Here is an 11,281-nt window from a genome sequence, read left to right as displayed (position 1 = left end):
ATCTTTTGAGCTTCATTCATGTATTCCTTAGACATCTTTTGAGCTTCTCTATGTGCTGGGCGCTGTCCTAGGTACCGTGAGTCCTGAAACCAACAAGATATGCAAAGAACCTGCCCTTTAAAGCTGCTCTCAGTGAGAGAGTCTAGGGATTATGCCAGCGAATGAGAGGAAGGGTATTCTAGCAGAGGGAACAGCGTGTGCAAAGGCCTGGAGATGTGACAGTGTGCATGGGGTGGCGGTGGCACTCCGCCAGAATTTGGTGGCTGGGGAGCATTAAGGTGGGGAGTGCCTTTCTGGAAGCAATAAAAGAAAACACTGACTTTGAGAGCTTGTTAGCGACTGACCTCACCCCTGGGACCACCAAGTTCTGCCCCTCCTCCCCCCTTCTTTCCCCAGCAGCCCTGGCTGGCCCTGCTGGTAACCATGGCCCCCTGCCTGGTTCATCCCTTCTCCAGGCCACCCAAGCGTGACCCCCTTCCCTGATTTCTAGCACCATTAATACATTTTGCCTGCCTTTGAGCTTCTTTTTTTTTTTTTTTTTTTTTTTTTTGCGGTACGCGGACCTCTCACTGCTGCGGCCTCTCCCGTTATGGAGCACAGGCTCCGGACGCACAGGCTCAGCGGCCATGGCTCACGGGCCCAGCCGCTCCGCAGTATGTGGGATCCTCCCAGACCGGGGCACGAACCCGCGTCCCCTGCATCGGCAGGCGGACTCTCAACCACTGCGCCACCAGGGAAGCCCTGAAGTTCCTTTTAAATGGAAGCATAAGGGCACACTCTGAGCACCTTCGCATCTGCCTTCTTTCACTCAGGATTCACAAGGTTCATACGTATTGTGGTTGTACTGATAGTTTGTACATTCTCATTGCTGTGCTTTATTCCGTTGTGTGAATAAGCCACCAGGAATTTACTCATTCTGATGGAGGGGTAATTTGGGTTATTTTCAGTTCGGGAGTATTAGGAATAGTCCATATCTTTTGGTGCATGTATGTGCACTTTTCTGTGGTGGCATAGCTAGGAGTGGGATCGCTGGGTCATGCTCAGCTTTAGTGTGTAATGCCAGACTGTCTTCCACATTGCTTACACCAATTTCCACTCCTACTAGCAGTGCCTGAGCGTTCTCGATATTCCACATCCTCACCAACGCTTGGTGTGGTCCGTGTTTCATTTTATACATTCCGGAGGATGTAGTGTTGGCATGATGGCTAATGAAGGTGAACATCTTTTCACCTGTTTATTGGTCTTTTGATTACCCACTCCCCCCCCCTTTTTTTTTTTTTTGGTGAAGTGCCTGTTCAAGTCTTCTGCTGATTTTTCTAACTCGATTTTTGGAGTTATTTCCATATTCTGAATAGGAATCCTTTGTACAATACAGGAATTACAAATTCTTTCTCTCCCTCCCCACCCACCCCCACTGGTATCATTTGATGCAAGGAAGCTCTAAATATTGTCCAGTTTATCCATCTTTTCCCTTATTTTCAACACTTCCTGGGTTGAAATCTTTGCCTGCTCCAGCGTTAAGGCAGATCTTCTTTCATGTCCACTTCTGAAAACTGTATTGTTTTACCTTTCACATTTAGATCTTCTGTCCATCTGGAGTTGATTGTTGTGTACGATGTGAAGTAAGTGTATTAGTTTCCTGTGGCTACTCTAACAAATGACCACAGATTTAGTGGTTTAAAACGACATAAATGTATTATCTTACACTTCTGGAGGTCAGAAGTCTGAAATGGATCTCACCAGGCTAAAAGCAGGATGTCAGCAGGACTGCGTTCCTTCTAGAGGTTCTAAGGAAAAATCTGTTTCTAGAAGCCTTTTCCAGCTTCTAGAGGCCTCCCGCATGGTTTGGCTGTTGGCCCCTGCCTCCATCCTCAAAGCCAGCAATGTTGGACCGGGTCCTTTGCAGGCTGCCATCTCTTTGCTTCTCTGTCTCCTGCCACCCCCCTTCCACGTATAAGGACCCTTGTGATTACATTGAGTCTGCCTGGATCGTTCAGAATAATCTTCTTCTGTCTGGTCAGCTGATTAGCAACTGTTCTTTCTGCAACCTTAATTCCCTTTTGCCACATAAACTGACATGTTCACAAGTACTGGGGATGGGGCCATTACTCTGCCAGCTGCAGAAGGGAGCATGATTTTTTTCCCACGTGGCTGTCCGTTTGATCCAACACCACTTATTGTAAAGACTCTCCTTTGCTCAGGGGTAATTTTTAGTTGCGTGTGCAAATTCCACCCCGACAGGCTGGGTTGGGGAGGAGAACCCAGGAGATGGGGGTGACTTTCCTGTAGCTGCCCTGGCCTGGATGTGTTGGATGGGGCTGCCATGGAAACCAGAAGTGAAGGAGGCAGTAGTGAAAGATGACTGGGTCAGCATCCTGGCCCAGAAGGCAGGATACCAGAGCCCGTTCCTTCCTGTTCCCCTGATCGCTGGGCGACCTCAGCAGGCCCCTCCCCTCCTTGGGCCTCTGACTCTGTCTGGTCTCAGGGCCCTTCTTGGCCAGCACAAGTTTTCTTCATTTGGGCAGCTGACTCTCACTGTCCTGTTTGCTTCACTCCTGTGCCCTGGGCCTCAGTTTTCCCATTCTGTGAAATGGGAATAAAGGTGGGTCAGGGGGCAACTTGAGGTGTGTTGTTCCCCAGCCCTTCTTTTTGGGCCTGATGGGGGAGCCCATCCAGCAGAGCCAGGGTGATGCCTGCCCAGTATCCTGGGCCAGTAGCAGGAGGGCTACAGATGTCCAGTTGCTTGGGCCGTGGGTGGCCACACAGCCAGGAGTGGGTTCTGGGGCCATGGCTGTGCCCTGGTTCTGAGCATGCCAACTGTGCGTGCATGCATGTGTGTAAGACAGGGAAGTATGTTGACGTTCCTTCCCCTCCCTAGACCTGACACAGCCCTGATCCTTTTTTTCTTCTTCTTTTTGGCTGCCCCACATGGCTTATGGGATCTTAGTTCCCCGACCAGGGATTGAACCCTGGCCCTCGGCAGTGAGAGTGCGGAGTCCTAACCAATTCCCAGCCCTGATCCCCTTTGCCAGGAGACAGGATCTGAACTCCAAGCTCGAGGGGAGGATGGCCACACCCCAGTGTGTCCAGCTCAGGTAGGACTGACAGGGTGGCCCTTCCCAGGGCTCTGCAGTCACCCCGGGGGTGGGCAGGACACGGAAGATACCAACTGACTTTACAAAGTAAGAACCGCAGCCCTGAGCTCAGAGGCCGTGAGGATGGTAGGATGGTTGAGTGTGTGGCACTGGATGCCAGCCTTCCGGCCTCAACCCCTGCTTGTCTCCCCCCGGCAGGTGCCAGGGAAGCGGGGAGTCGACGGGCTCTTAGGTCGGTCTGTCCTTCCCCGCTCAGCCCCGTGGGTGCCCCTGCACCCCATGTCCGAGCTGCTGGCATGCATGCCCTGCCGTCTTCCCAGCGTCATCCTCCCTCCCCATCCTTGAAGCCATATCAGCTGGTGTGGCCTGGGTTCCTGCCCCGGCCCTGCTGTGAGGCTTGGCTGGGTCCCTTCCCCACGCTGGTTCTGGATGGCCGCCAGGCCCCTGGGTACTCCCAGGGTGACTCGGGGCCCCAAGCCGGGCCCACCACCACCACATTCTTCCTGGGGTCTCCCGTCCCATCTCCCGCTGCTGGCCGGCCCCTGTGTGAATGTTGGGCTCACACAGCCCGCCCCGCGGCCTCACTGACCGGGGGGAGAGCAGGGGTGGGTGGGGGGCTGGGGCGCGGGCAGACAGGCGCCGTCTCCTCCGCTCTCCCAGGCCTGAGGGGCAGCTGGTGTGAGCTGGCAGGACTCGCGGGGGGCGGGGGGGGGGGGGCTGTCCCAGATCTGCTCTGCTCTGTGCTTGCACATGGGGATTCTCGCTTCACCACTGGGTGAAATTCCCTGAACCTCAGTCGCATGCGAACAAAATGGGCCTCTTTTCCAAGCAGGGTGGGACAAGCAGTAGGTGCCGCCTGGGCTGAGGCTCGTGGGGACGTTGGTCACACTCACCCTTGGGGCCCCTGCTGGATATGGGGGTTGGGGTAGCACTGGGTTTCTAGTGCAGGCGGGAGTGTTGGGATGCCCCGTGGGGCAGCTGGGGGGGCCCACGCCACGCCCACATAGGGGCCTGCCTTTGGGAGCCTGGCGGTCAGCACCCGTGGGGTTCACTCTGTTTGGGGCCTGTCCCCCATTCCTCTTGCTGGGTGTGCATGGGGAGGGGAGGAACTGTTTCCTCTCCCCGTCCCCTGGTGTCTGTCTTTAAATTTTTTTTACTTAAAAAATGTTCTGAAATATTTGAGGCACTCGAAAAGAATAGACAGGGCACAGTGAACTCCCACGTACAGCCTGCAGGGCTTGAGCAAATCTCGGGACTTCCCTGGTGCTCCAGCGGTCGAGACTCCGCGCTTCCAGTGCAGGGGGTGCAGGTTTGATCCCTTCCCTGGTTGGGGAGCTAGGATCCCACGTTGCCATTCAGCATGGCCTACAAGAAAAAGAAGAGGAGGAGGAAGAAGCAAATCTTACAAATAGAAACGAAGCCCCAGTTGCCCAACCCCGGCCCCGTTCCCATCCCCCAAACTACATTTCTTGGCTGTCGCGTGGGATGCTGTGGATAAGCGCCGTGTAGGCGCCTCCAGGACCCTCGGCCACGGTCCCCGGCCGAGTCTCCACTGCACCTGCACTGTTCCCCCAGGCTGTGCCTGCCCTTCGCCCAGCCCTTGGCCCACCTGCCCTTTCCCGGAGGCCTTTCTAGCAACTTGGTATCACCTGGCTTTTTGACTTTTCGCCCATCTGATTGGGTGGGAAAAGGGATCTCCTTGCAGCGTGGATTTGCATTTCCCTGCTGACTGGGGAGGCCCAGCTGCTCTCCAGCCTAACAACATCCTCTCCTCGAAAGCTGGCCCGGCTGTCATCAGGGTGCTCTCAGGTCGGTGCCCTCTGCTCCCTTTCTTCTCTGCCTCCAGCCCCGTGTACTACACACCAGGTGGGTGCCCCAGGCCTCAGTCACTTCACACCCAGCCTGTCCCCAGATGAGCTCCCCACCCTGGCCCCTTCCTGCTCCCAGGTCCCTCCAGGTGTTGAGAGGTTCTCCTGCCTTCTGCCGTCCTCAGCCCTGCCTCCCCCCCACCTCCTCCCACCTGCCCTCCTCCACCAGTACTTGTCACCTGCTCGGCATCTGTCCCCACTCTGTTCCCTCCAGCCCCAGCCTCCGTCTCAGCTCAGGCCTCGTGGAGTCCCTGTCTGTCACGGCACCCCGTCATCCTCATTAGCTCCCAGAGGTTTTGCCGAAATGCTCATCCGATCTGCAGATCCTTTGCCTGATGCCCTCCGTGGCTCATCATCGCCTCAGCCTGATGCCTGGGCATGATTGGGAGACCCCCTCCCCCCGCCTGGTGTCCCTTTTAGTCTCTGGATACCCACCCCCTGCACATTTTAGGCAGTCTAAATCCTTAGCTGTTTGGTTGACCTGGCAGAGCGGAGTCTGTGCCCTGCAGTATCCCCAGCTTGGACCCAGCCCCCCACCCCGTGCGCCTCCCACCACCTGCTTCGCCCCGTGGCACTGCTGTGGTCTGGAGCCTTTGGGCCTGCAGTGAGGGGGCAGGGGCCACACTAAGTCCATCTCTGGCTGCCATGTGGCCTGGCACAAGGAGGTGGGGGGAGCATGGGCACCCCGACTGCTGGGACCCCTGGGGTGGGCAGGAGGAGCCCCCCCCCCCCCCGAGCGCTGCGTCTGCTGGGCAGCAAGAGAGCCCAGGGTGTGGCTCTTGGCCGAGGTCTCTGAGCTGAGGTCTGGTCCTGGGAGCCTGCTTCCTGGTGCCCGCCTCCCATGCCCTCTGGGCGACGCTGGCACAAGGACATGGGCTTTCCACTGCCCTAGTTGGCATCTTTCCCCCTTCTGTCGGGGCCGCACCCTGGGCCGCTGATTGGTGGAAAGTTCCTGGGCCTCATCCCCCGCCCCCGAAGCTGCAGCCCGCCACCCCCAGGGCGGCTGAAATGGAAACCCTGAAACGCAGCCCGGGTTTGTCTTTGGTAAATGGTAATTGAGGGCGGCACAAAGGGGGCCTGTTGGTCTGAACGCCACCCGCCCTTGCTCGCCTCTCCCACACCCGCCTCGTCGGGGCCCCGGCTCCTGGGGGAGGCAGGGTGTGCATCCCGGGCCTTTGGAGAACGTAATAGAGACCAGATCGTAGTGATGCTGCCCTTTCCACACAGCCTGTGCGCCGGGCACAGAGGGACATTCGTGGGGCTGTCTCATGGACTCGCTCATTTGTGCTCCCCACACAGCAGCAGTGCTTTCCCCCCCATTTTACAGGTGATGACACTGAGGCTCGTGCTGAGCCAGGGTCCCACAGCCACTCGTGGTGGGTCTAGGGTTTGGACTCCATGAGACTGAAATCTACTTCCTCCCAGGCCTCCCCCATCGGCTGCAGTGTGGCCAGAGGCCAACTTATCCCCACGTCCCAGCTTTTTCCAAGAAACCCTTCTCTTCCTCTGTCCCACAAGCAGGGCTGAGTCATAAAGGGGCCTCCTCCCCCTCTTCCTGTTCCCCATTCTTCTCTCCATCTCCCCTTCCCTGTGTTCCCCCAGCACCGGAGGCCTGCGCGGGGGCAGGGGTGGGACTGGGGTGGGCCAAGTAATGCAACCTTGGTTCTTCTCTCTCCCACCAGCTCCTCTGGTCTCCTTTGCCCGTGAGGCACGTGGGTGCTCTCCCCAGAGGCCAGGGGTCTCACAAATGTTATTCCAGGCCTGGGCCAGGCAGTGTAGTGAGGCGGAGGGCTAGACCTGGGTCTGGCTCCAGCCCAGCTGCTGAGCCATGTGTGACTTTGGGCCCGACCCCGCACTTTCTTGAACATCGGATGTTCCTCCTGTAAGGTGACCACCGCCTCATCAGGGTGTAAGGCCCGGCACACGATAGGTTCCTCACGCTGGACGCTGCTGGGTCATCAGGGTCTGGGAGGGTAGGAGGGTGACTGTGAGAGCCTCCAGAAGCCTCCCGTGGGAACAATGTCCCTGGGGATTTGTGGCCTTGAAGGCCTTTGTCCTCTGGGCCGTAGCACGTGTGCTCTCATACGGGGTTTCCGAATCACAAGCTCTGTGCCGGGCGCCATGCTGGGGCTGGGTTCTCAGAGAGGAGATGGTGGCCCCACCTGGGGTTACCCGTGGGCTCCCAGAAGGCATGATGAAGGTAGGAGAACGGTATCCTCTCTCCTTGGCTCAGTGTGTGATCCTGAGGTCTCTGGGTCATAGGTCCTGGGAGACTTCCTGGAGGAGGAGGCATCGAGCTAAGTGTTCCATATGTGGTTGGAATAGGTGAAGTGAAGCAGGTGGAAGAAAAGGCACAGGCAGAGTCTGGGAGGTGGGAGATGGTCAGGCGAGTGGTAAGGAAATGCAGGGTCATCGGCAGCAAGGCTGGTTGGGGAGCCTCCAATGCCGGACACAGTTATGACGCCTGGTCCCTGTCTCAGAGGGCATGTGGGCTAGTGAGGAGTCTAGACCAGCTGCATGAAAAGCTGTGGTGTCAGACGGCCAGCTGGGCTGATCACTACAAGCCACTCAGTCCTGAGGGCTGGGCCCTGAGGAGGTGAGGGGGGCCTCCCGGGCCTCTCATCCCCATAAGCCAGCATCATTCATCCATTCAGGTGGTTTCCTGAGCACCTGTAGGCACCAGGCAGCCCATCAGTGCTGACGATACCACAGTAAACAGACTCAAGTCTTTTCCTTGTGCAGCAGAGAAAAACAAAGCCAGGGAGGGCTGGAGAGGGGTTGTAATCTTCGAAGGGGACGTTGGAGCAGATAATTGGAGGAGATGAGCAACACACTGGATATTTGAAGGAAAAGCATTCCAGGCAGAGGGAACAGCATGTGCAAAGGCCCTGAGGCTGGAGTGTGCTTAGTGTGAGCTAGTGTGGCTGGAGTGGAGTGGGTGAGGGAGGGCCTTGGAGGTGGTGAGGAGGGCCTTGAAGCCCATCGCACTACTAGGGGGAGCCTTCAGGGATTTCTTTTTCTTTTTTTTTTTTTTTTTTGGCTGCGTTGGGTCTTCATTGCTGCACGCAGGCTTTCTCTAGTTGTGGCGAGCGGGGGCTTCTCATTGTGGTGGCTTCTCTTGCTGTGGAGTGCGGGCTTCAGTAGTGTGGCACGCGGGCTCTAGAGCACAGGCTCAGTAGTTGTGGCGCATAGGCTTAGTTGGCTCCGCAGCATGTGGGATCTTCCCGGACCAGGGCTCAAACCCGTGTGACCTTCATTGGCAGGGGGATTCTTAACCACTGCGCCACCAGGGAAGCCCAGGGATTTCATTTTTTACAGAATTTTTTTTTTTAAGTTGAGATATAATTTACACATTATTAAATCTATCCATTTTAAGTGTACAGTTTGATGACTTTTAGTATAAACATACAGGTGTGTAGCCATCACCACAATCCAGTGTTAGAACATTTCTACCACCCAGAAAGTTCTCTCATGCCTGTTTGAAGTCAGTCCCTGCTCTCAACCCCTGGCAACCGCCGATCTGCTTTCTGTGTCTATAGTTTTGAAATTTCAAATAAGTGGAATCAAACTATATGTAGTCTTTTGGGTCTGGTTTCTTTCACTTAGTATAATGATTTTGGAGGTTCATCCATATTGTTGCAAATATCAACAGTTGGGTTCTGCATTTGCAGATATGGAGGGCTGACTGCACTATACCATTTTATATGAAGGACTTGGGCATCCTCGGATTTGGGTAGCCTCAGGGATCCTGAACCAATTCCCCAAGGATACCAAGGGACAACTGTGTACTATTGTCTAGATGAACTTTGTGTTTATATATTCACCAGTTGATGGACATTTAGGTTGATTCCATGTTTTGGCTATTGTGAATAAGGTCACTATGAACATTTTTTTTTTTTTTTACAAATGATTGTATGGTTATATGCTTTTATTTCGCTTGGGTGATTGGTTGGGTCATATGGTAGGTATATATTTAACTTTTTTTTTTTAAAGATGTTGGGGGTAGGAGTTTATTAATTAATTTATTTTTGCTGTGTTGCATCTTTGTTTCTGTGCGAGGGCTTTCTCTAGTTGTGGCAAGTGGGGGCCACTCTTCATCACGGTGTGCGGGCCTCTCACTATGGCGGCTTCTCTTGCTGCGGAGCACAGGCTCCAGACGCACGGGCTCAGTAGTTGTGGCTCACGGGCCTAGTTGCTCCGCGGCACGTGGGATCCTCCCAGACCAGGGCTTGAACCCGTGTCCCCTGCATTAGCAGGCAGATTCTCAACCACTGCGCCACCAGGGAAGCCCCTATATTTAACTTTTTAAGCAACTGCCAAACTGGTTTCCAGTGGGGTTGCACCGGTTTTCATTTCCACCAACAATCTGTCCTGATTACTCGACATCCTGATCAGCACTTGATATTGTCGGTTTTTCTGATTTTAGCTGTCCTGATCTGCGTGAAGTGGTATCGCATTGTGGTTTTGATCCACATTGCCCTTGTGACTAATGATGTAGGTCATCTTTTCATGTGCTTATTGCTGTTTATGTATCTTCATTGGTGAAATGGGTATTCAAATCTTTTGTTCATTTTTTTATTAGGTCTTATTAGTAAGTTGTAAGGGTTCTTCATATGTTGGTGAATAAATGACCTTTATTAGATATATGATTTGTAGCTTGACCCAAGCCTGACAGCGAGTGACTCCTGGGCCCCAGAATTCCTGGGGTGTCAGGGAGTTGGTCAGGGGATTAGAATGTTGGATTTGGCGGACTCTGGGGGGCAGGCCAAGGCTGGCATACCTCATACACCCATCAGCTCACCTGGGCATGTAGGTGCCACTACTTTGTGCCTTGCAGGAACTCATTTTCCTTTGCTCTTATGTCTAACCACCCTGTGTGAGGAGCTGATCCTTCCCATGGCTATGCCAGGACGGTAATAGTGTTGTTGGCTCATCCTGCTGGCTTGGGAGCCTTTCTGGGGACACATATTCCTGCTGTGAGCATTGTGGGTTGGCTTCTGTATTAGTCAGAACTTCTTTGGTTGCAAGTGACAGTGTCCCTCAAAGAGAATTAGGCAAAAAGACATAACAATGCCTGTGTGTATCAGGATTTGTTGGCTGATGTAAGTGAAGGGCTCAAGTGACCAGCTTCAGGTTCAGCTGGATCCAGGCCCTCCAAATCCTGGGACTTAGCTCTGCTTTCTCTGTGTTGGCATTGTTCCCTGGCAGTCTCTTCTATGTAGTAATCCTGCAGCTCCTGGCTTTCATCCCACACCTAGACAGCCCCAGAGCAAGAAGAGCACCTTTTCCTAAAGGTTCCAGCCAGAGTCCAGGCCCTGATGCTCCTTGGGTCACATGATCTTCCTTCAGCTAACCATGGGGCTCTGGCCAGGCCTGGGTCATGTGTCCACTCTAGGTGTGGGGATTGGGGGTCAGCTCATGTAAGTCATATGGCTCAAGAATGGAGAAAAGGGTTCTCTAAAAAGGAATAATATTCTGTGACCATGAGTGGGATAAGGATACGGCTGGACGGGCGAAGGGTGCGGCATCCCCTACTGCATGAGTTTAATGTCCAGAAGGCACTAATGTCCCCTGTTCCTGAGGTCCTGAGGGGGTGATGCTTTCTCCCAAAATCCTCTGTCCGTCCTCTGTGCTCTGCATCCCCTCTCCCCACTGGACAGTGTGCTCCCCTAGGTGGAGGACACATCCTGCCTGCGGCTCTGGGGCAGGACAGGGCCTGGCCTATGGTGAGCCCTACATGAATACCTAGTAGAAGAGAGGGTGTGCACACAAGACAGTGGGGGAGTAGGGGATGTGGGCCTGTCCTTTCTGCCTCTCCCCCAACTCCCCTGCAGCCAGTCCCATCTTTCTGTCACCTGGTACCCTGAGCTGATCACCATGGAGATTGGGGGCTTCCCCTCTCAGGAATCCCCTTTGTCAAACACTAGTGCCCTATTGGCCATATGCATCGCATCTTTCTCTGCTTAGTCATGAAAGCAGGGAGCTGTAATTGCGGGAGGGCAGGCTGAGGGCACGGCAAGTCCGTCCTGGCAGGGGGTTGAGGCAGGTGTAAGCTCCTCTGTGTGTGTGTCCCTGCACCTGGGGTGGAGTGGGTGAGTGCTGGATGGTGAACCCAAAGCTGGCGTATGGCCTGTGTGGTGAGGCTGGTTGATTAAACTAGATGTTGCTTTGTCCAGCCTGCATTGAGGGATGTGAGCTGTTGGCTGGTCCTAGAGGGTCTGGGGGCCACTGGAGGGTGACCCACTGGGTTGCCCATGCATGTCAGAATCTGCTGGCCAGTGCTGTGTGGTGAGAGCTACATTCAGCTGTTGGTGGCCG

The 11,281-nt window shown here is 54.7% G+C and overlaps 1 protein-coding gene across 3 annotated transcripts in view; it reads left to right on the top strand.

Annotated features, from left to right (window-relative positions):
* CLIP2 (CAP-Gly domain containing linker protein 2) overlaps nt 1-11,281 on the top strand; it is a 76,289-nt gene that overhangs the window by 7,801 nt on the left and 57,207 nt on the right. The window lies entirely within an intron of this gene.

This window comes from Monodon monoceros, unplaced genomic scaffold (genome assembly GCF_005190385.1).
Source record: "Monodon monoceros isolate NGI ecotype Baffin Bay Population unplaced genomic scaffold, NGI_Narwhal_1 Super_Scaffold_13, whole genome shotgun sequence".
In the NCBI taxonomy this organism is placed as follows: domain Eukaryota; kingdom Metazoa; phylum Chordata; class Mammalia; order Artiodactyla; family Monodontidae; genus Monodon; species Monodon monoceros.
Note: the sequence above shows the minus strand (reverse complement) of the source record. Positions and strands in the feature narration are given on the sequence as shown.